The sequence below is a fragment of the Schistocerca piceifrons genome, chromosome 4, assembly GCF_021461385.2.
Source record: "Schistocerca piceifrons isolate TAMUIC-IGC-003096 chromosome 4, iqSchPice1.1, whole genome shotgun sequence".
In the NCBI taxonomy this organism is placed as follows: Eukaryota; Metazoa; Arthropoda; class Insecta; order Orthoptera; family Acrididae; genus Schistocerca; species Schistocerca piceifrons.
Genome location: NC_060141.1, coordinates 599,105,690 through 599,132,274, shown reverse-complemented (window position 1 = coordinate 599,132,274; position 26,585 = coordinate 599,105,690).

Sequence of the window (26,585 nt, the reverse complement as noted above, 5' to 3'; positions counted from 1 at the left end):
CTAGATCAGTATGACTCAGTTGCCGTGTCGGCCGATAAGTTTGCGCAGCCAGTAATTTGTCGGGTTGAGTCCTTTGCTAGCAACTGGCCCTTTCGGTAGCGGCGCCTTGTGCACGCCATGACGCATAAACAGTTCTCCACACCACGTAAGCAGCTAACTAAACAGGCGGCTAAAAAAGTGAACAGAAATAAGTCATGCCTTCGCTGCTATTCAGCAACGGCCTTGCCGCAGTGGATACACGCCGGCACGGTAGCTCAGCGTGTTCGGTCAGAGGGTAACGTGTCCTCTGTAATAAAAAAACTGAGTTAACAGATCAACAACGAACTTAAATGGATGTCTTACGACGTCCGCCCCGAGCACTTGCAACGAACTAAAGCGGCCAAAATGAAAAAAAAAAAAAATAAATAAATAAATAATAAAAAAAAAAAAAAAGATACGCCGGTTCCCATGAGATCGCCGCAGTTAAGCGCTGTCGGGCGAGGCGGCACTTCAGGATGGGTGACCATCCGGGCCGCCATGCGCTGTTGCCGTTTTTCGGGGTGCACTCTGCCTCGTGATGCCAATTGGGGACCTACTCGACGGAATAGTAGCGGCTCCAGTCAAAGAAAACCATCGTAACCACAGGGAGAGCGGTGTGCCGACCACACGCCCCTCCGATCCGCATCCTCAGCTGAGGATGACACGGCGGTCGGATGGTTCCGATGGGTCAGTTGTGGCCTGAAGATGGAGTGCTTTTTCGGTGCTATTCACGGCACAAACGCCAAGGTTGCCCCTCCAGTGAAGCACAGTGTTACGCTTGTAGTAAGGAAGGTCACATCCAATCCATCTGTTTGCAACGAGACAAATGTACGATTTCTGCCTGCTCACAAAAATCTATTCACAAGACCCATGTAATAAATGCAGTGTATTCAAAGTATGCTGCAGACGTTAGCAAAACTAGCAAGCAAACCGTTTCTTCAGTGCTACGGCAGTATAAAAAACTTTTTGTTCATTTGAATATTAGTGGACAACGTGTGAAATTTCAGTTGGACACAGGTGCCTCTGTTACATTGCTGAATCGTAACACATATGAACTGTTAGGCTCCACACGCCTGTCTAAAACCAGCCCGCACCCAAAAACTTATAATGTACAACACATTCCCGTTCTTGGAAAATGTACTTAGCCTGCCATGTATCGCTTGCATATGTGAACTGTAACTTTCACTGTCCTACAATCTTACGATTGTGAGAACATATTTGGCCTTGATTCATTTGATTTGTTTGTCTTAAAAATTTCAGGTCAATGTGTAGCTAAATTGCTGAAAGAATTCTCGGAACTTTTATCTGAAGGTCTGGACAAGGCTAATAATTTTGTTGCACATATCACTCTGCAAGACCATGTTCAACCAAAATTTTGGTGGGTGAGAAATGTTCCCATTGCATTATGGGACAAAGTCACTGCTGAAAGTAAATAACTGCAAAGTAGCTGAGATATTGCACCTATACAAGCTAGACAATGGGCTAGTCCACTGGTTTTGCTCCCCAAATCTTCAGGTAGCATTCGCCTCTGTGTTGACTTTAAATCTACAGTCATCCCTCAGACTGCGATAGATGCTTATCCGTTGCCACATACAGAGGATCTCATGCACGGATTAGACGCTTGTTGCGGCGTTTCAAAAATTGATTTGCACTACACGTGCTTCCAATACCACTAGATGAAGAATCTCAAATGTGTGGGCTTGTTTAAATATTTACGTTTACCTTTTAGTGTGTTTCTGCACCCGCCATTTTCCAATGGTATTTGGAACAGCTGACTGCTCAAGTGCCAACCTATTCAAACTATTTGGATGATACTGTTTTAGCAGGTTGTAACGCCTGCAGAACACATTGCAAATTTTCGTGATTTGTTTTGTGTGTTATTCGGTGCAGGACTAAAGTGTAGACTGGACAAGGCAGCTGTATTTGTTAGCCATACGTGATTTGCCAGTTCCTCACAAAGTCACAGAATTGTAGTCAGTTTTACGGAAAATGAGCTATTATATTCGGTTCATACGGAATGCTGCACAAATCGCAGCACCATTGCGTCACTTGCGTTGCAAGAACGTCTCCTTTGTTTTGTTGAGTACTGATTAATATAGGTAAATAAATAAGTGAAATCAATGTGAAGTGAAGTAGAAATTAGAATATAAATGAAAAACTTAGTTTACTTTAGAAGAGTTACACACTGGCAAACAGTGGGCAGAGCAGCAGTGGCAACGGCCGGCGCTTGCAAATCAGCACATTCAGGAGAAGCGATCGAGCTCCCCACATAAGTGGAAGCTTTCGATTCAGCTGTCAGGGCATCGCCCGACTGGCTCATGTGTTTCTCAACTCTCACATGTGATCTAAGGCCCTCGCGTACATTCCAAGAGCCAATGACCGACGTTAAGAAGATTCTTCGACAAGCTTTTCAATGTGACAGCAGAGGCAATGACCGTGAAGTCGTTCACCTCCAGTGAACAGAAGTAAATAAATACGCGAGATGCAGTGGGCCTGACAGTAGTTTTCAGTTCGGTTTCGGTTTGTGTTCAGTTCCTGTACAGTTCAGTCAGGGCTGAAGACCGTCATGCAGGAAAAGACTACATCGTACAAAGAAGCACCAAGTGCGCCGCTGTAATGGAATAGCAAGCAGCACCCTCGCCGCCAGAAGACAGAAGTTAGAAGGTATTTGAAGACTGAATTTTACGTACCCGGGTGACTCGTGAGACGGGAAGGAGACGGCCTCACATCAACAGTCACGTGTGAGGTGGTGATGAAGATCTGACAGCCAAAGAGTGGCAAGCTGGCAAGCTGGAGTCCGTTGTTCGAGTCCGGGACACTGGCTTTCCCCCAGCGTGCCACTCTGCTGGCCGATGCACAACACTGACACTCACAGCTGCATAGAGAAGAGAAACACTGGGACGTCACATCCAAGGTATCACCATCCGATTCACGACTTCATTCTCAATAATTAAACGGGCCACCTCACGACGCGCATCTCCAGTCAACTGGGCGAAACAGCGACACGAGATACTCACCACCAGGAGTAATCAGACGCCGCCGCTCACACAGCAGAAGGCTTTACAAACGACACAGCTGCCGCTCTCCCAGCCAGAAAAATCCAGTAAGGAAACCATTGTGCAAATCTTTCAATACAAGTTATGCCATGTGAAAATGCTGTTTCATTCTGCCTCATACCCGATCCAAGGAAGAACCCACCCTGCCCACATGTTGTTAAGAGAGAAAAAGTAATTTATTTAGTGTTTTTCACCCTGATAGAATGCTTTAGAATCAAATACCCTTTGCAGTAATGCTCATCCTGACAATTGACTACCATCAAAAAAGGTTACGCAGGTACAGTTTGGACAACTGAGTGCCAAAGCAGCATTTACAAAACTTAAAGATGCTTTGCTCAGTGATCGCTGCTTAGTTCACTTTGATCCTGACAAACAAGTTCTTTTGCAAGCTGACGCTTCTTCATACGGAATCGGTGCCGGGCTTTCACACAGAAAAGAAAGACCTATTGCTTTCTCATCGCCGGCTGCTGCAGTCGAGCGGTTCTAGGCGCTTCAGTCCCGAACAGCGACTGCTGCGGTCGCAGGTTCGAATCCTGCCTCAGACATGGATATGGGTGATGTCCTTAGGTTGGTTAAGTTTACGTAGTTCTAAGTTCTAGGGGACTGATGACCTCAGATGTTAAGTCCGATAGTGCTCAGAGCCATTTGAACAATTTGCTTTCGCTTCAAAAGTGTTATGCAAAGCTCAGTATAATTACTCAAAAATAGAGTAATAGGCCTTGGCTATAGTGGATGGTGTCACCCAACAAACTATTTATATTGCAGAAAATTCTACTTAGTAACGGACCACAAGCCATTGCAGTCCTTGTTTCATCCGATGAAGCCGGCTCCTGTATGAAATACCCAAAAATTGCGAAGATGGGCTTGTTGTTGTTTTAGTATCAGTACGCGATTGTGTATCCTCCGACAGCTCAACATGGTAATGCGGATGCAGTTTCACGTCTTCCGATTGACCCTCACACACACTTTCACGCTTCTTCGGCATCTTGTTGTCACATCGATGCTCAGGATTCTGAATTGCTTCAATCCTTTCCTCTAAACAATAGCAAAATTGCGCAGGCCACAGAAGCTGATTCAAATTTGAACATTTTTCCAAAATATAATCGCGATTCTTGGCCTCGTCCATTGCATAGCATACAGAACTCTGTAGTGCGCCGATTCTTTACACGTTGGCATAGCACCGCTATACACAAAGGGGTGATTTTTGTTCTAAATGACAGTGGACAGTCACGTGTGTTGACCCCTAAAGCTTTTCTAAAAGAACTGTTGCAGTTACTTCACCAACGAAACTGGGGCATTGTTTGTACGACACAGTTAGCGCGTCGACACTGTTTTTCGCAGGGTATGTGTAAGTTGACTGTTTAGGTTTTTTTATTGGTAAAGCCACGTAGCGCTCTGTATGAAATTCACTGGCTGTACTGTGTGCAGTCTGTGGCTGGGTGGCATTGTTGTGATATTCACTATTGTAGTGTTGGGCAGTTGGATGTGAACAGCGCATAGCGTTGTGCAGTTGGAGGTAAGCCGCCAGCAGTGGTGGATGTGGGGAGAGTGATGGCGGAGTTTTGAGAGCGGATGATCTGGACGTGTGTCCATGACTGGATGTCATGAACTGTTATATATATTATGACTTTTGAACACTATTAAGGTAAATACATTGTTTGTTCTTTATCAAAATCTTTCATTTGCTAACTATGCTTATCAGTAGTTTGTGACTTCAGTAATTAGAATCTTTAATTTAGCTGGCAGTATTTGCGCTCGCTGTATTGCAGTAGTTCGAGTAATCAAGATTTTTGTGAGGTAAGTGATTCATGAAAGGTATAGGTTATTGTTAGGCCCATTCTTTTGTAGGGATTATTGAAAGTCAGATTGCGTTGCGCTAAAAATATTGTGTGTCAGTTTAGTGATGATCTGAATAAGTAAAGAGAGAAATGTTTGAGTATGTTCAGTTTTGCTGAGCTGTTTGAAAATCAAATAACGTAAAGGGTTTATCAGCACAGTAATTCACTGATTTTTCAAATGGGACGTTTCATATGTCGACCCTTAGCCGAGGATACCTCACCGGAATCTTCTGATTTTTTGTTGTAGTGGGTGTAATTAGTGTAGCTATTGTTTATTGCTAGCCCGTAATTATAGAGAGAATTTCCTTTGTAGTTGTAGTTTTTCATTGTTGTACAGTAAAGCACTTGTGGCATGCATGTAGATTTGCACCAAGTAATTCGCAGCTGCACAATTAAAGAGATATTATTTTCAATGCTATGTTAATGTGTTGTCTTATTTTGCTCGCCAAATTGTGCTTTTCTGTGTTATCATGTGAAATATTGTGACAATAATGGCGTGTGAAAAACGTAATACTAGGCTCCAAAGTAAACTGAGGAATGAGTGTCGACGAAAGCAGTGTGTTAGCGCCACCGTGTAATGAATTAACTAATGTTCAAAGTAGTAATTTGGTAATTGTGCATAGGGAAATGGAGCGGGCTGCAAATAATGGTGTAGACAGTGAAACAATTAAAGAACAGGGAAGCATTATCGATCGATCGGTCGCCAACAGCTCGCCTCAGGATTCCGAAATGACAGGACATAATCTTGCAAATACTGTAGATTCAGGTTTTGCATCCTCACCGTTTTCTCAAATAAGTCAAGACACATTTTCTGCTTTTCGAAATGCGAAAATGGCCGGTTCAAATGCACTGCCGAATAGCCCTGAGGAACATGATTCAGACACCAGTGCTTTGCTATTACAGTTAATGCAACAAATAGGACAAAGGCTACAAAAGTTAGACACAACGCTGGAACAAAATCAGAAACAAATTGGACAAAAGCTTCATAAGTTAGTCATAATGGAACAAAATAAGAGACAAACACAGCAACAGCTTCAAAAGTTAGAGTCAATGGAACAAACGCTTGAATAAACACGCGAAGGTTTAACTGCTGAGTTACTTAAAATCGAATCGAAATGTCTAAAAGTCTGTAATGACGCAAAAACACAAATTTGTGAACATTTTCAACCTATTTTTTCGCTTCATGAAAATGCTTTACAGAATCACGAAGCAGCCATTTCATGAAATATTGTTCATGAGAATCACGACACCTCGCAAGCTAAAATTGACTCAGTTGCATCTACCGATTCGGTTACGCAACTTGCAAAAACTCAGAAAAACTTAAAGGACACAGTTGATACGCTTTCAACACAAATGGACACTCTGAAACTTGGTTACGAAGAACACACTGAGGAAATCAGTTCACTATCGGAGAAAGTAGGCGAAATTTCGGATCAGTTCACTAACTTATCTACAAAGGTAGATGATCTGAATGACACAAGACTGGTAGCCTTCACTGACACAGAAGAGTAAGAACGAATTAGAAAATTCAAACAAAATCAAAATCAAATCAATACACAGTACAAAAGAGATATCCGGGAAGTACAAGATCAGTTGACACAGGTAATACAGAAATTACATATTTCAGAGGACACTCGCACTCCAATACGGGAAGAGGGACATAGAAATACGAATAAGCCACAAAATAATAACACAGAGCACTTCGGAAGTTATGAAAGAAATTGACAAGGTACACCGAATTTTGAGATGGAACCGCCGAAACGAAGTAACAATGACCGATATGCGACTCACCGACATAATGATTTTGACTATAAGCTGTTCATTACTACATGTAAATTCAAAACATTCAAGAATTCTGGCAACGACATTCATCCACAAGCGTGGTTTCATCAATTGTCTCATTGTTTTCCTCCCAACTGGTCACTGGAGCACGGATTAATATTTATGTGTGGCTACTTTGAGAATGAACCAGCTGTAAGAATACGATCGATCATTCACGATTGTCACGGTGCAGGAGAATTTTATCATGCCTTCCTCTCAGCATATTGGTCTCAAGCTACACAAGACCGAGTAAAACATAGCATCATAATAATGAAACATTTCGAACAATCTGAATTTTCCAGTCTTGTGAAATACTTTGAAGACATGTTGCACAAGAATCAGTACCTGTCAAACCCATGCAGCCCCACAGAACTCATCCGCATTTGCTTAATCAAATTGCCTGAATATTTACGACATATTATTTTGGCAGGACGTTGCAAAGACGACATTGGAGCTTTTTGGGGACTCTTACTTAAATTGGAAATTGACACTGACAATCGCGGGACGCGAAAACAGGAACACAACAATTACAGGTCACATCCGTCACAATTCCGCGATGAAAGAAATAATAACTGGACACGACAAGGCTATTCTTACAACGTAAATCGTGACCAAAACAGACAACACCCATATGACAACCGTTGGCAGAGTAGTAATAATTACAGGGAAGATCACATCTCCACAGTAATGACTATCACAGAGACAATCAGAGAAACAGACAACATGGGAACCAAAATAATTATTATCAAGGGAGATAGAATAACTTCAGACGCAATGGTCCACCGCGCAGTTACGACTCTGGGGGAAATTCTCCACCACATGACCGACAAACAAGAAACTAGGAAAACTACCGACATAACGACAGACCTGAATTTCATCAGAACTGGCGGGATTCAAACAGGGCAGGACCCTCTCGACAAGGTGAATTTGTAGAAGTTAGATCTCCAAATCCCAATAACGACGCGCACCAACAAAGAGACAGCAGGCAATGACTCTCACCGCTGCCAGCCACAAAACGTACTTATGAAGCTGACGACGTAGCTGCCGTGGCTAGTAATTACGTAAAAATGGAAGACATTAGGGACATCCTACTCCAGGAACACGACGTAAAACATAACAACGTTGCATATCCTGTAATTCACATTACAGTAAATGACGTAAAATTTACGGCAGTACTTGACTCTGCAGTCCCATTTCAGTAATTAGTGAAACAGCCTTTAGCAAATGCAACAAATCGAACGATTGCCCCACACTTCCGTTACGTAAGATTAAATTACAAGGTGCAATCGTTGGAAAAAGTGTAGATGTACGCCACCAAACCTACTTATAATTCTTTTGTAAAAGCTACAGTTTCTCTATGAACTTTCTTATTGTTCCGTTACTGTCGACGGAAATTATATTGGGAGTAGACTTTTTGAATGAATACAAAGCAATCTTAAATTTTCACGATGCTGAAATAAGTTTAGGGAAAAAAGGTAAGTCAATAGCTTTGAAATTTGAAGATTGGCTCTCAAACCATGACGAGGAAATTAATCGGCTTTACCTTCTGTTAGACAACAGTTTGGAATTTTCGACGGAACTAGACAATAACAATCACTCAGCGTGTCCTGACAGGGATGATATCGACGGCGTATTTGATACTAATAAGTCAATTCAGAATAAAATTCAAACAATTGAGAATTGTAATGACACTGATAGGAAGGACCTTTTTGAGATTTTACAAGCACATTCCACAGTTTCTACTCACAAAACAGGAAAAATCAAGGGATTTCAATACAAATTTAGTGTTCGTGAGCATAATAAATTTTGTGTTAGACCATACATAATTCCGGCACATTATAGGGACCGTGTTAGAACAGAAATGTAATCTATGGTTGACGAGGACATTATTGAGCCTGCAGTAAGCTCATAAAACAATCCATTACATGTTGTTGAGAAGAAAAATGGATCGATCAGGCTTGTCTTAGATTCGAGACAAATCAATACTATCATCATTCCTGAAACAGACAGGCCGCAAACGTTGGAAGATCTTCTTCTAAATTTCAATGGTGTAAAAGTGTTGTCTTCTATTGATCTCAGACCCAGCTTTCATCAGGTCGAACTTCATCCAGAAAGTAGAAAATACACAGCTTTTCTTTGTTTCGGCGTTTGTTATCAGTTTCGGAAACTTCCTTTTGGTTTGAACATTTCTTCGGCAGCATTCATTCGCCGGCTAAATTCCATTTTACCTGAGTTCTTAAAACGTAGCATCACCTTATATGTGGACGATATTCTAATAGCAGAAGCCTCAAGGGAACAACATAATCACATCCTCAACAGTGTGTTACGTATTTTTGCAGAACCTGGAATTACAGTTAACTTGGAAAAGTCTGAATTCGGTAGGACAAAGGTGAAGTTTTTGGGACATATTATTTCTTCTGAAGGCATTCAGCTGGATCCTGAAAAGTTAGAAGCAATCAGAGCCATTCCAGTTCCATCCACAAAAAACAAGTCCGCTGTTTTCTAGGTCTCGTAAATTTTTACCGTCTTTTCTGAATATGCAAATTCTAGTTAAACCAAAACTTTGTTTTCTAACTGGAAAAAATACTATTTGGAACTGGGCCGAACAGGCACAGTTGGAATTCAATTCTTTGAAAGAATCGCTACTGAACGCGCCAATACTAGCTCATCCAGATCTGTCACAAGATTTCTGCCTTAGCACGGATTCTTCTAGAGTCGGTCTTGATGCCCATTTATTTCAAGAAGCCACAGAAAATGACACTACTGTTCAAAAAACCATTGCTTTTGCTAGACGAGTGCTAACAAAATCTGAAAAAAATAATTACTGAATTAGAAGCTTTAGCTATCGTTTGGGCATTTAACAAATTCCGCTTATTTCTTTCTGGTAAGCACGTAAAAGTATACAGTGATCATCGTGCATTACAATTTATTATGTCTTCAAAATTAAATCATGACAGGTTAAAACCTTGGGCATTGTTTCTGCAAGAATTCCACAATAGTCTACATTCCCGGCAAGGAGAACATTGTTGCGAACGCACTGTCATGTGCACCGGCTGGGCTTGAGAAAAGTAACACAGATGGCAACCTCGAGAAAATTTTCAATATTCTTTACATTCAGAAAGTCGCCTTTGAAAACTTCATCACCACATCTTTAAAGGACATTACTCATGAACAAGATAAAGATCCGACTTGGAAAGACATCAAACGTAAATGGCATGAATAGACACACACACAGATTCGGCATTATTATCTGGTTAGAAACAACATACTCTTCAAACGCTGCACTGTTGATGACAAGCTATGGGTACTTTGCATTCCTGACGATTTTGTTAATAAGCTCATTTGGTACATTCATTTCAGCTACGCACATTTTGGTCCAAGAAAATGTTATCATATTCTTCAGACGACTTGTTATTTTAACTGTATGGAAAAGAGAATTCGAAGAGTCTTGTCTATTTGTAAACTTTGTCAAAAAGCTAAACCATCAACCATCTCACATCGTGCTCCGCTGTTTCCTATTATTCCTTCTAAATTAAAAGAATTTGCTGCTGTTGATCTCTTGGGACCGCTTGTCAGAACATGTAATGGATTTTCGTGCGTTCTAATCCCTGTTGAACTTACTTCAAAATTGGTTTCTTTCACACCGTTACGTAAAGCCTCTGGACGGTCTGTATCCAACGCCTTTGTTAAAAATTTCTTACGTGAAGTTGGACACGTTAGTAAAGTCATTTCAGATAACGGACCGCAATTCAGATCTGCTGTTTGGTGACGCATGCTTCGGAATCATAAAATCAAACCTGTTTTCATTTCATTGTACTCACCACATTGTAACCCGTCTGAACGGATTATGAAAGAATTCAATAAGTTTTGCAGACTTTATTGTCACAGAAAGCATCAGTATCGGGACAGATATTTACACTTATTTCAAAACATGCTGAATGAAATGCCTCATGACTCCACTGCTTTACCACCTATTCTTGTACTGAAAAGTGAAGAACCACCAAACAGAACCTTTTCCGAATATGCGTAAACTTCGACACAAAGACATAATTGATTTGGCTATTAAAAATATAAATTTTGCAGCAGACAAAAGGAGAAAACTACACAGTAAAGCAAATGCAAAGAAATTATGTATTGGTCACAAAGTTCTCATTAAAGCTTATTCATTGTCACATAAGAAGGAACACTTGAGTCACAAATTCTTACAGAATCCGACGTATACCACATGATAATTGCGTTGAAGTTTAAACTCTGCATACTAGGAAGAGAAAAGGATTGCACCACATTTCACATGTAAAACCGTTCATTAGAGATAATCTGCTTTTCTACTTAGTCTTTGCTATAAAATTTTTCACTTCACTTTACTAGTGCTCTTTGACACACTTAGAAACTGTTAACATGCAACAATGATTTAAAGTTAACTATCCAGTCTAAAACCTAGGAAACATATTTAGAAAGTAATTACTAATGCATTGTTATAGTGAACAGACAGCACAGTGTTATTGTGTGTGTACATTCTTGCTTGTGAGTTGCACGATTACGTAACGACTATAAGGTTCACATACTTAGAACATATACCGTTACTGCTAACAAGATTTTAATGCAACATTTTGGTTTACTTGAAAATACATTCCGGATTTAAAGTACTTTCTGTGAGATTAAAGATGACTTAGCATTTGGTTTCTTTGACAGCTACACGATTATATCACGACGCTATTAATGTGTGACACAATTTACATTGTTGGTTTTGTGGTGTATCTGTTTTATATCTGCACAGTTTTTATGTATTATTCTGGAAAGTAAAACATGTTTTAGTAGTAACTTTTGTGGTGTAGCTACAATGAGACAGCCCTTTCAGTAACACAACAATTCGTTACATTATAGTACTTTCTTGATCACAGTAAGGTACGTAATAACTACGATATCTATACGCATAGCATTTCACTTTTGTTTATTACAAGGTAAGTACATTGACTTATGGACGGCGATAATTACGACACTTGGCACATTTTTTACCCTTAAGTAATAACAGAGATTATCTTACAACAAGATGCACAGTACACGTATCTGAGTGATTAATTTTGTACTTAAAACATTTATTTTTAAAGATTTTTGAATTACAAAGATACAAAGGTTTTCCGTGATAAATTTCATTCCATTTCGGTAATCTGCAACACCTGAGGGTATAATTACATTAATCCTCAGGGGGGGTACACGCCTACTTTGTGTACCATGTGTGTAGCAAGCGCTAGGAGCCCCAGCTAATACGATATTTGCTTAAACAACTTTACACATCAGTACCATATTTCTCTAACACAGAACTACACAGTTATCTGATCATTTAACTGAGAGAGACAAACAGTTTCTTTTACTATGTCAGTGATACATGTTTACGCAATTACACAGCTGGATAACTTCACACTTATGAAATTGTATTTTGTCTGTACTTTGTGAACTCTTCATGTTTTTTCGGAACCATTTTGATACTATTAGAGCTCTGAATGTGTATTTGGTACGGGATCATAATTTTTGAGGTACGTTTGAGGTAGATGACTTTATTGAAGGTTTTGATAATATTGCAGAAACCTACGACGTTTTTTAGATTTGGCTGAGGTTTCATGATGTTATTATTACGATGACGATGTGTATTATGCTGTTGAGGTATGTTTTTTGATCAATAAGATGATGCTACCATATATGAGAAATGTGATTACGTGTTTATACGTATATGAATAATGAATAGAAGTTAGGGACTTTGGTTTGTGAAAAAGGATGTTGGAAACCAAGAATTGTACCTTAAGAGTTATGAAATGTGTGTAAATGCGTGAGTGTATCACAATGCCGGCGAAAATTTTTTGGACACTGTTATATTTATAGGATTTTGTTTCTACACATTTGTAACGCAAATTTTCGACCTGTGAAATTTTTTATATGAGACTGTCACTGTAGCGCAAACTGCTGTCGTAAATATATCGGTAAGAAAGCTAAGAGAAAAAAGAGGTCATTATCCTCGCTATTGACATTCCTTTGTGGAAACATCGCAAATTCGACACGCTATTACTTGGAAACACATGATTGTACTGTGGAGCACATACTTTGTGCTACTTACTGAAATGCCTAGTGAAATGATGAGAAATATTTTATGTCTATACACCTGATTATAACTACTGTCTTTCTAGTTGAGAGATTTTTTTACTCCCTTATGAAATGCCATATGGCTTGTGAATGATGTTTCATGCTTCGATTGTATATATATTTGCCTATTTAGTTTATGTAGTTTCTAGCTGCACTGCAGCATTGGTTAAAATAAAATTTAATAGATGTACCAATGTAAATATTTTCTGTCTACAGATCCATTAAACAATAATTTTATGATCTATTTTCTTTAAGAAAAGGGAACACAAATAGACATTTCCCTTCACAGGAATTGCATAAATAATTTTTTAACGATTTGGTAACTTGTCTGCTAGAGTAAGTTATCGTGATGTATCACTCTAGTGTTAAGATGTGACATAGGTATTAGACATGGCCATCTTTACTGTAATATTTTTTCTGCTTGAGCTTTGTCATGTTTAGATATAAGTTATTGTATTTACTGCTGCTGATTGCCACGTATAGTGCTACTAAATTTCACTTTGTATTACTCAGTTAAGCCAGTTTTACTACTGATTTATTTTTCTTGTTTGCTGCACATTGCCATATATTAGTTGTAACATTGCAATGGCTTTGCTAATTTAGATATAGTGCTGCTTGCTTTGCCAAACTGAATTTTTTGTCACTGCTGTTTGTGTTAATTTGTTATGTGCTGCTGCATTGCCTCGTCCCTTAGTATATATATCTGAGCTCAGTAGATTTAAGTTATCTTAAGAGGGGTAGACTATATAAGAAACTAGCTATGGAGAATAGGAATACAGAAAGCATGCTTGGATAGGATTTCTTTTGTAGGAACAAATGTTGAAATAAGAGGAAAGATCTATGGAATGAAGCTTTGGGTTGGACTGCAGTACCAAATGCTGCAGTGAAAACGAACCCTGTCCTTTCCTTTTGTGTTATTCCGTTAAGTGTTTGTGTACCCTTGTGTATTTGTGTTTTTCCTGTCTTTATGTGTTTAGCTAACAAGATTTATGTTGTAAAATTTTTCTAATACTAAGCTACATTAACTATGATGAGGAATACTGTTATCCGCAAATATAATTTGCATTAATAATATGTCATTTGCTTTGTAAAGATGTTTAGACATTATTTTCGAAAGTTATTCTGATCTTTTATGTATTTATGTATGTCATAATTCCTGTAACACTGACGTATATGATTATACCTATTCTTTTGTACAGCCTGTATTACTACAAATGTTGTCTGTATTGTTATGATCTTTAATGATGTATTTTGTACTTTTGTAATTGTATTCTTATGTTGTAAATTTATAATTGTAATTGACACCAGTTCATCAAATTAAGTAACTTCTAAGCATTCATTTCAGTGCACGCATTTCTGTTGGTCATAGTATATGCACAATATGTGAGAATTTGGTACTGATATTGTTTGCACGTGTGTTAATAATTCAGCAAGGGACTGGTTAACAGCATTGCTGGTTCTAAGGACAAGTCCAAAAACTTTGTGAGTGCACAAGTGGTGGTTTATGGACTTGCTATATTCTCCGCAAGACTCTTCGATGGTGATTGTGCACCTGCACAGTCGCAACAGATGGCTGCTGGCCGTCTCTACAAGGACTACAGTGGGTCTACACCTTTGATGACACACCAATACCATTATTTCTACAAGGACTGCAGTGGGTCTACACCTCTGGTGTCCCGCCAATATCATAATCTCTACCAGGACTGCAGTGGGTCTGCTCTGTGATGACCTACCTACCAGTATTCTTCAAACCTTCGACTTACTCTGCTGTGAGTTTTAATCTGTTGTGGCCCATTACCTGTCTGCATGTCAAGAGTCAGCACTGTCTTTCCATTGGAAGGACAACACTACTACTTCAAGACTGCATGGAAATCGACTACTTCCGTGTGCATTTTCTTTTACTGCCCAGACTTTGAGAAAAAGAAAACCTGCAATTTTACTGTGATGAATGATGAAGACTGTCTTTATGGACTGTGAGAAAATTTTTGCTTTTGACCAACATTGCGTCAATAAGTGTGTGCATTTGATATCTTTCTTACTGTAATTATGAAAATTTTTTTTCAAATCTGTATTGGCCAGTGCCCAAAATAATTTGTAAAATTTTTTGTGGGGAGCATGGCGGCTGTGTAAGTAGGCTGTTTAGGTTTTTATATTGGTAACGCCATGTAGCGCTCTTTATGAAAATCACTGGCTGTGCGGTGTGCAGTCTGTTGTTGGGTGGAACTGTTGTAATGCGGATGATCTGGACGTGTGTCCATCAGAGACAGTAAATTTGTAAGACTGGATGTCATGAACTGATATATATGTTATGACTTTTGAACACTATAAAGGTAAATACATAGTTTATTCTTTATCACAATCTGCCTATCAGTAGTTAGTGACTTCAGTAGTTAGAATCTTTTATTTAGCTGGCAGTATTGGCACTCGCTGTATTGCGGTAGTTCGAGTAACGAAGATTTTTGTGAGGTAAGTGATTCATGAAAGGTATAGGTTATTGTTAGTCAGGGCCATTCTTTTGTAAGGATTATTGAAAGTCAGACTGCGTTGCGCTAAAAATATTGTGTGTCAGTTTAGTGATGATCTGAATAAGTAAAGAGAGAAATGTCTGAGTACGTTCAGTTTTGCTCAGCTGTTTGAAAATTAAATAACGTAAGGGGTTTATCAGCACAGTAATTCACTGATTTTTCTAAGGGGACGTTCCTCTAAACAAAACCAAAATTGCGCAGGCCACAGAAGCTGATTCAAATTTGAACATTTTTCCAAAATATAATCGCGATTCTTGGCCTCGTCCATTGCATAGCATACAGAACTCTGTAGTGCGCCGATTCTTTACACGTTGGCATAGCATCGCTATACACAAAGGTGTGATTTTTGTTCAAAATGACAGTGGACAGTCACGTGTGTTGATCCCTAAAGCTTTTCTAAAAGAAGTGTTGCAGTTACTTCACCAACGAAACTACGGAATTGTTTGTACGGAACAGTTAGCGCGTCGACACTGTATTTGGCAGGGTATGGACACCCGAGTGTAACCGGTGAAGTCACGGTGTCACGCAAGTGCGGAAAATCAGTCCGCTGCGCCACAAAAATTCTCTACTTGGCCTAAGTCGCAAACACCATGGCAACGTTTGCACATAGACTTTGCGGGACCTTTTTGGAGCACTAGTTGGTTAACTGTGGTTCACTAGTATAGCCATTTTCCCTCTGTTGCAGCAGCGACTTATGAACTGTATTGTTTCAGTTGTATTAGGAGTTGTATACACTGAAGAGACTTCTTATTTGACTGTCGGCAGATGCTTGCGACCAGTCGTTGTCAGGCTTAAGTAATGTCATAAAAACTCATTATAACGATTTGCTTGAATTTTTGTCTAGCGATCCGGGAAAGAAGGTTTCCTAGGCACGGAATATTCGAAACGGCAGGACACAACACAACCGTCATGGTTGCGAGCCCAGGACAGGCGCTGCAAGCGATATCGTGTTGTTAGCAAAGACACTCGCGTCGGTCGTCTTTTTCATAGTCCGTTAACCCCATATTTAGCCATACTGTCCTAATGGATACGTTCGTCTACGTGCCACATTGATTTCACGCACTGTTGCTTGTCTAGTGGCACTGACAGCTATACCCAAATACTGCTGTTCTCGCTCTATAAGAGAAAGCCGTCGGCCACTGCATTCTCCGTTGTGAGAGGTAATGCCTGAAATTTGGTATTCTCGGCACAATCTTGACACTGTGAATCTCGGAATATTCAGTTGCCTAATATATCCGAAATGGAATACCCATGCACGTAGCTGCAGCTACCATTATGCTTTCAAAGACTTAAGTTTCGTCGTGCGGCCATAATCACGTTGAAAACTTTTACACATGGATCACCTGAGTACAAATGACAGCACCGCCTGTTCACTGCCCTTTTATATCTTGTGTACTCGATACTCCCGAACAGATCGCTATCCCCAGACTTTCGTGACCTCAGTGGAGTTCTCACAGCAGAGACATTTCAGCAACTTGGGTAGCACCGCTGCCTACGGACTTACCCTAGTTGTATTTGACAGCTGTAACTTCCTATTTCATTGTATCCTGCTGTGTTTCCTGATGCTTCAGTGGAAGTCTGAAAATGGTAATTTGTTGTGTTTCATTGATCTGCCGTACACTTCTTCTTTAGCTGAAGCGCCGATGCTCTTTACTCTGCTGTGAACTCTCACTCAGAACATCATCTTGATTTTTGTTGCTTATGAGTTGTTGTGCTGTTTCTGAGTTGCGATGCACAAGATACCTGCTTGTGCTGTTGCTAAAATGGGCGTCAGTACCCAATATGAATGTGATTGTAATGTAACTGTACTTTTGCTAAATTAAGTTTTACATTTACAGGTTCATGACACGTCTTCAGTTCACAATTTAGTGCCAGGCAGAGGGTGTATCGTGGCACTTTCACGCTGCTTCTCTACCACTCCACCCTTAAACAACGCGCAGAAGATATGAACACTTAAATTGCTCCTTGCGAGATCTGATTTCTCTTCTTTATTATGATGATCACTTTTTCGGACGTACATGGGCGACCACAAAATATTTCGCAACGGAGGAGAAAACTGGTGGCTGGAATTTCATGAGAAGATCTTGCCGCAACGAAAAAGTCTTCGTTTTAATGGTTGCCATCCCATTTCGTGTATCATATCCGTGGAACTGTTCTTCTATTTCGCGATAATACAAAACGAGCTGCCTCTCTTTTAACTTCTTCGATGTCCTCCTTCATTCCCATCTGACGCGTATCCTACACCGTAAAGCAGTACTCTAGAAGAGGGCGGACAAGCGCTGGGTTATCTTTTCGCACAATATTATCTATGAAATCGTTCCAGTTTAAGTTATTCACAATCGTGATCCCTAAGTATGTAGCTAAATTCACAGCCTATAGATTTGTGTGAGTTGTCACGTAAATGAAATTTTAGCTGTAGCCGAATTTTTTATGGGGTCATGTGTAAACGTCGACACAACGCACACCAGGCGGACATCTGGGCCGTGTTGCGCTGTCGAGCTGCATGGAAAACGTATTTCTGCGGACTCCTTGTGAAACTATGGCGGACGCGTTCGACGTCTGTGAGAGACAAAAAATGGTTCAAATGGCTCTGAGCACTATGGGACTTTCCTTCTGAGGTCATCAGTCCCCTAGAACTTAGAACTACTTAAACCTAACTAACCTAAGGACGTCACACACATCCATACCCGAGGCAGGATTCGAACCAGCGACCGTAGCGGTCGCGCGGTTGCAGACTGCAGCGCCTAGAACCGCTCGGCCACCCCGGCCGGCTTTCATCGCCTGCTACGAGTGTTAGCGCAGTAATTCTACCATGCGCCCCATGTATCTTTCCCAGTAATGTAACATATACCACAGTCACGAAGCTCTCACTGGACTCGCATTCGGGAGGACAACGGTTCAACCCCGCGTCCGGCCATCTTCATTTCGGTTTTCCATAATTTCCCTAACTCGCTCCAGGCAAATGTCAGGATGGTTCCTTTGAAAGGGCACGGCCTGCTTCCTTCGCCCTCCTTCCCTAATCCGATGAGACCGATGACCTCGCAGACGCCAGGTTCATGCACCCTTTGTGACGGTTGCTCATCGCTCGTTTCACACTACCATCGGTATTCACAAATTCTATCCGACCGACCGACTCTCTGCCCTCAGCAGTGTGAGACAACAAAACTGATCCTCCACATAGCCTATATACCAACGTAGCACAGCTTTCTCATATACGTAGAAAAAGCTCCACTCTACACACTCGTACTATTTACATTACAAAAATGATCAAATACAGCATTTTGATCATACATAATACTGAAAGAATTAGACTATTCATCTTTTTGGGTGCTGATGCTCATCTTCCTTGCGATACTTGCTGAAAAGTATGGGCGAGATACTGCGGAACAGCGTCTTTCCCAAAGCGGTATATTGCTCGAATTAGGATATTATTATTGTTTCCCAGATTACATACAAAGCTTGTTCGTTTTATATGCTACTGACAACTGACACTTAATTGCTAGTTCTGCTGTATAACATTGCCAACACTAAGATGGTAAAAAGCCAGTTTACAGTGATAAAGATTTAAAACAACATACGTGCGAGTAATAATAATTAACACTTCGTCTTCAACAGTACCAACAGTACATTTTACACACGTTTACTCCATAATTTTGACTCAGTTTCTTTACTAGAATTGAACTTTCCAACTTTAAAAATACTTATTTACTGCTGCCTATTGCAGCAGGAATAATCTTTTGTCATGTAAGCACCAAGAGATATTGTCGTTCCTTAGTTCGGTGATTACAGGGATGGGAACAGCTACTTAGAAGTCAGTATGTCTTTGCGATTGGCCTTCTGATAAAAGACGCTATTCTTTTGCTGAGCCGCACAGTACGATACTGGACACCTGCTAGCACAGGAACCGAATTTCAAGAAGCAGATGCTTTTGCTGAAGAGGACGCTGTACAATTTTCTCGAGACAGCCCAACCAACAGCGTAAATCCGCCGGTTGCCCGTTACGGTGCGGGAGAGACCTCCCGTCTTCTCGCTCATAGTGCCCCCGCTCTGCAGAAACGGGTTACACTGGACCCAGGCAGAGACTCGTCGCGGGCGACAAAGGACGTCTGACAGGCCCCTCAGAGCGACAATGTTTCGCAGATGACAGCGGATAATACAGCGCCGCAGAGCGTAAAATACAGCCAAGTCGCGGTGTGCTACCTGGGATGCAGTACGGTGCGACGATATCACTCAACGAGATCTGCTAATATTGCTTCCTTTGAGTAAAGGTGCAGGTGCCCGAAAGGGGGGACTCACGCTTTTGACATCGGATGATACCTCATAAATAAACATAGATATTAAAGCATTCAAGAATAGTTTGCTTCTCTACCTAGGCTATTCCTCATACAAGTGCCTTTCCTCATTTGGAATTAGCTAGCTTTAAATTGTTTGACTTTCTTTCCAAGGAGGCACTGTAAATAAAGTCTCATAAAAAACAAATAAGTCACTCTGATATTTCGTAAGGAATTTCATTCCCTAAATTGACTGATCTGACTTACGGAATACGACCTCCCTATTTAACTTTCTGGCATCTTCAAACCAGTGTTTTGTCGTCCTTCTCTCAAATCGAACTTAAAAAGTGATTCATTACGAAGATCAATTTATTCTTACAGATATTTGGTATATGGATATAATATCACAACTAAAAAACCAAGGAACAAGTAACTAACATATGATACCAGCAATTAAATAAATATGAAATTAAATAAATATGAAACGTAGGTGTTACTAATTTATTTACATCCATTTACATTATGTTATTTATTTATTTGTTTATTTATTTAACCTGATCTTATTAGAGTCATCAGGCCCTCCCTTACATCAGGTCAGGGTTTCACGCATACAATACCTGTTATATCATAGTCACCTAAGAAAACTAGTATTAAACTTATTTGAGTGTTTGAAGTGGCAAAGTTAGTGAATTATACTGACCATGAAGTAACGAAGTTAATACTGGCATTACTTGTACTACTGCAACTGCAGTTACTAATAGCGATAATAGTAATAATAATAATATTTATAATAACGACAATAATTTTGAGATTAATGACAATAATGATAGTGGCAGGTTGAAGAAGAATTTATAGATCTACAACATAAATGCTTCCTGATACGGAGACTACATCGGCTAAGAATACTGGAAACTCAGGAAGATCAGGTTGAAAAGAGGATGTACAGTACATGGACAATCATAATCCTATTTATACTTTAGTGGGTATGTCATTACCTTTATTTAGAGGCGAGATATGAGGGATAAAAATCGTTGATAAGACAGTAAAAGAGACAGATGCTACGGAAATACCTGCGCTTGTCTGCACGCAGCCAGGATAGTTGTGCATCAAAGAGTTGAACTTCACGGATATAACGAACACTGGCATTTATAACCAATTCTAGGAGCCATGAGCTTTCCTGAGAAACGCTTTGCACGATAACATTGCTACAATTAGTAACTGGAAGTATAAGTGTTTGTTCAATTTAATTTTCAGAAAGAGCTTTTTGTATTCTTCTAGGACATGGGGGAGATGCTTACGCCCTCTTTCACATTACAGTTACGTGCTCAGTCCAATTTAGATTTTCATCTATTATTACTTCTACACTCCCTGCCGAAGGAGAGAAGTTGATATTAGTCTCACTTTGGGTTAAAGATGGTAGGGAATCCCGATATTTCGGGCTAATGAGCCCAGACAGATCAACCAGTACTTCTTGGGTTTTGGATGGGCTGATCTTTAACCCTATATCCTCACTAAATGTCATACAACTGTGTACATCTGTATCCATTACACATTTATGTCCATTATGTAGTGATCCTTCTAATGCAGCTGCTTACAATTCCGCCATCACCAACAAGTGAAACTAAACGATGTTCCTTATTGTTTTAAAGAGCAGATGATCCCATAGCTCTTTTCCATACAGTTTAAGAGCTTTTGCTATAATCAACAGCTTTTTTTCGTCCTATAAGCTTTCATTCTTAAAGAAAATTTTCTTCCTTGTGTGAGTCTTTGTAAGATGAAAATTCCTGGCAGATTAAAACTGTGTGCCGGACCGAGAGTCGAGTTCGAGACCTTCGCCTTTCGCGGAAAAGTGCTCTGCCAACATTTTTCTCTTTTTTTCATTTTGTTCGCCATTGTTCGTTGTATTTGGTCGTAGCCGACGTCACATGACATCCATTGAAGTTCGTTGTTGATCCCTTTGCTTAGTTATTTTATTACGGAGAACAACCAGCTCTCTGACCGAACACGCTGAACTACCATGCCGGCTCCGACTGAGCTACCCAAGCACGACTCACGACCCGTCCTGACAGCGTAAATTCTGCCACGACCTCGTCTCCTACCTTCCAAACATCACAGAAGCTCTTCTGCTTAGTTTGTCCTTGCGGTAACCACTCGCTTCCTCGATACCAAAATTTCAGATCTTTCGCAAATTTGAGGTTCAGATATAACTGATTCCTCTTTCTGCTAGACCCAAACATTTTCGCTGATTTATCTGTAATCGCTTTTCTACCACAACAGGCTCGTTGACTAAGTCATAAGCGTTGGTATCTATTCCTTTCGCTATTTTATTGCTATTCCTTAGCTTTCATTTTATTTTAATTCTTTTCGTCAGGCGGATCTTCTTGACTAGTTCAGAATCTATCTTGCAGTGTCTGTTAAAAGGAGTAATATTATTTAATACAACAATTCGGTCACCTTCGTAATCTTTTTCTTGTGGACCCAAATTTCTCCGTTCACCGTTCCCTATTTTTATCAAATACCTCTATCCAGTTCTCACTGTCTATATAGCAGCTAATGAAGGCTGCCGGTTCCGATACTGACTGTTAAAAGAAGATTGTTTCAAGTATTATTTAATTGGAACGATGTTAACGCTGATTTATTTCACTTGAAAAGTTGCAAATAAGGCAGTAGCAACTGTACGACGGAAGTCTCCTGGAAGAGAACTTACTTTCTTGTATCTCTTCTTCCAAAGGAAATAAAAACTCTTCTTCCAAGGAAATAAAAACTTGCCATATGTTAAAAAGTCAGGCTGTCCTATAAATTTCTTATTTCTTTTTTAGATCAAAAATATATTGTTGTGACTTAACAAGACAGCCAAGTCACAACGAGAGGAAGCCGAAAGGCACGCGTTAAGCTCACGCAGGCTGGCGTGAGGTCTGAAACAGGATACGTAATGAATGCTATAAAGAAAAGTACGTAGCTTCTGGAATACTTAACTTTAATCCACATTTGTAGAACATCGCTCTTGATGATACATTAATAGAATCTCAATATCACTTGAATACGGCGCCTTGCTAGGTCGTAGCAAATGTAGCTGAAGGCTATGCTAACTATCGTCTCGGCAAATGAGAGAGTAGTTGTCAGTGAACTGTTCCTTGCAAAGTCGGCTGTACAACTGGGGCGAGTGCTAGTACGTCTCTCTAGACCTGCCGTGTGGTGGCGCTCGGTCTGCTATCACCGACAATGGCGACACGCGGGTCCGGCGTATACTAATGGACCGCGGCCGATTTAAAGGCTACCACCTAGCAAGTGTGGTGTCTGGCGGTGACACCACATATATATCGGATTGCTTTGAAAATACAGATATAAAAACTTCTACATCAAACGTTAAGTAAAAGTTTGTGACACAATATTTTTACATTACTCATTAATCGGTATGATATTCTGCTCGATAGGTATTATACTTATTTATATGTTAAACTGCCAATTAGTCACCCAATATTATACAGGAAGTACTTAGCTTTTAATTTTTATAGCTGCAGCACTTTTTCTTCGTTTTTCACACTTGTGTTGATCTAAATAATGAAACATATATTCCTTACAACATTATTTCATATCCGTATTCTTATCCAATATTTCACACTATATCTCGAAGGAAACGAAATATAAGCTAATGTTAGCTTTCATACATTATTCTTCCGCATGTAACCTTAAAAACATAGACAGGTATTTGCTTACAGCATTTATGTTATACACTGAAGTGCCAAAAAAACTGGTATAGGCATGCGTACTCAAATACAGAGATATGTAAACAGGCAGCAACGGTGCTGCGGTCGGCAACGCTTGTATAAGACAACGAATCTGACGCAGTTGTTAGATCGGTTACTGCTGCTACAATGGCAGCTTATCAAGATTTAAGTGAATTTGAACGTGGTGATAAAGTCGGCGCACAAGCGATGGGACACAGCATCTCCGAAGTAGCGATGAAGCGGGGATTTTCCCGTACGACCATTTCACGAGTGTACCGTGAGTATCACGAACCCGGTAAAACATCAAATCTTCAACATCGCTGCGGCCGGAAGAAGTTCCTGCAAGAAAGGGGCCAACGACGAGTGAAGAGAATCCTTCAGCGTCACAGAAGTGCAACCCTTCCGCCAATTTCTGCAGATTTCAATGCTGGGCCACTCAACGAAACATCATCGATATGGGCTTTCGGATCTGAAGGCCCAGTCGTGTACCCTTAATGACTGCACGACACGAAGCTTTACCCCTCGCCTGGGCCCGTCGACATCGACATTGGACTGTTCATGGCTGGAAACATACTGCCTGGTCGGACGAGTCTCGTTTCAAATTGTATCGAGTGGATGAACGTGTACGGGTATGGAGACAATTTCATGAATCTACGGACCCTGCAGTAAGCAGGGGACAGTTCAAGCTGGTGAAGGCTCTGTAAAGGTGTGGGGCGCGTGCAGTTCGAGTGATATGGGACCCCTGATACGTTGAAAGGTGGCTACACTGAGCCACATCGCCAGAGATTGCGCCAAAGAGAATTATTCAGCCGCCTCCACTGGCAGTTCTTGTCGAGAAGTCGTGGTGGAGAGTGCTTATTGAGAAGTAGCAGTAGGCAGTGCTTGTTGAGATGTAGCAGTGGTGAGTCGCTATTGAGAAGTTCCCATGGAGAGTGCGTGTTCAGATGTTGTCATATTGTTTTGATGGGCTAGACACTAGATATTGTTGGATTGGGGATGCTGTAATGATCAGAGTGTGCTTTTCGTCAATATATATATAAAGGTAAAAAATTCCTTTTTTTATTATTTCAATGTCTTAAACAATAATGCCTCTTGGTCACAGGTTCAGTCAACAAAGCATCTGGCTCGTGTTCTTGTATTAGGCTGTATTTCTGGCTTCTATGTGCAATTATAGTATTTCTGGTTTTTTTTAATTACTTCGGTATAAATACTGTTTAAAATATCTGATCTTATTGAGGAAGAACCGTGCCAGATGTGTACGTTGAATCACACTTCCACACACAGAACAGCTACACTTGTGTTTTGTTGTTTCGTAGGTTTTATAGTTGCTGGGGACTTAATTAATTAATTGTGTTAACGGAAGTTTTCCTTCATTCTTCGTTGTTGTTCTATGCAGTCAGATTGCGTACAAATACTGGTCAGGGCCAACCGGTTACGAGACTGCGTAACCGGACAGACAGCTACTAAAATTAAAATTATTTGCATAATATTTATTTAATTAAGTCCCCATGCAGTTTTTTTACCTTTATATATATATTGACGAAAAGCACACTCTGATCATTACAGCATCCCCAATCCAACAATATCTAGTGTCTAGCCCATCAAAACAATATGACAACATCTGAACAAGCACTCTCCATGGGAACTTCTCAACAACGACTCACCACTGCTACATCTCAACAAGCACTCTCCACCACGACTTCTCGACAACAACTGCTAGTGGAGGCAGCTGAATAATACTCTTTGGCGCAATCTCTGGCGTTGTGGCGCAGTGTAGCCACCTTTCATAACGTCTAGGTACGACGCTGACAGGTGATACTTACGTAAGCATCCTGTCTTATCACCTGCATCCATTCATGTCCGTTGTGCATTCCAAAGGACTTGGGTAATTCCAGTAGGACAATGCGACACTCCATACGTCCAGAATGACTACAGAATAGCTCCAGGAACACACTTATAGCTTTAAACACTTCCTATGGTCACCAAACTCCCCTGACGTGAAAATTATGAAGCATGAGTGGGACGCAACTTGCTGTTCAGAAGAAATCTCCACCTCTTCCATTTATGGAAAGCCCTGCAGGATTCGTGGTGTCAGTTCACTCCAGCACTACATTAGTCCATTCCACGCCGTGTTGCGGCACTTCTGCGCGCTCGAGGCGGCCCTACCGGATATTAGGCAGGTGTTCCTTGGCTCTTCAGTGTGTAACAGGTATCTAAAACTACATAAGATTGCGCAATACTGCCCAATGCTTACTGTCTGCGTAGAAGGATAATATGGCGACGGTATGACGTGGAGGTTACTGCGTGGCACCTTTGCAACGTCACCTATCACCAGGGCATCACCCATGTGAGAAGCTTGGTATTGGTTTAGTAAAATTCTTATATACAGAGTGAATCACCTAACACTATCACCGCAGATAGTGCGGAAATGGAAAGAGCTGTTGATTTGCGGTTTTCACAGAATGGATTGTTAGTAAGGGGCTCATATTGTTAGTCAATCGACAGATTGTGTTAGTACCTAAAAAGTGTATTTTTGTGCAGACGTATTTTTTTAATGGGTCAGACTAAAAGTATGGAAAATCAGAAGTCAGTGGTATTTATTTGCCGGGTTCTAGTGCGAGTCGTTTAGGAGCAATCGCCGTTTGAAAAATTCCCACACTGATACTTATACAATGCCTGTTGTAGCACAGACTGAAGAACAGCACAAGTGCATACACTAGCCATGTGGACTCTGACCAGTACCGAGACGATTGACCATCACATATTATGTTTAAAATAACCACCGGCAGCCGCAATACACGCTTCCAATCTGGTACGGAACGACTGCTGCGCACGTGCTAACATTTCAGAGGAGACGTCCAAGCTGACTGCAGTAATACATCGTTGCATATCATCGAGTGTAGATGGTATGCCTTGTACAGAGGGTCTTTCAGCTTTCCCCACAGAAAAAAAGTCTTCTTTCCTTCTGAATCATCAGTCTTCTGACTGGTTTATTGCGGCGTGCCCCTCTCTTCATCTCAGAGTACCACTTGGAACCTACGTCCTCAATTATCTGCTCGATACATTCAAATCTCTGTCTTACTCTACAGTTTTTACCCTCTTCAGCTCCATCTAGTAACATGGAAGTTACCCCTGAAGTCTTAACAGGTATGCAATTGTCCTGTCCCTTCTTGTTGTAAGTGTTATTCATATA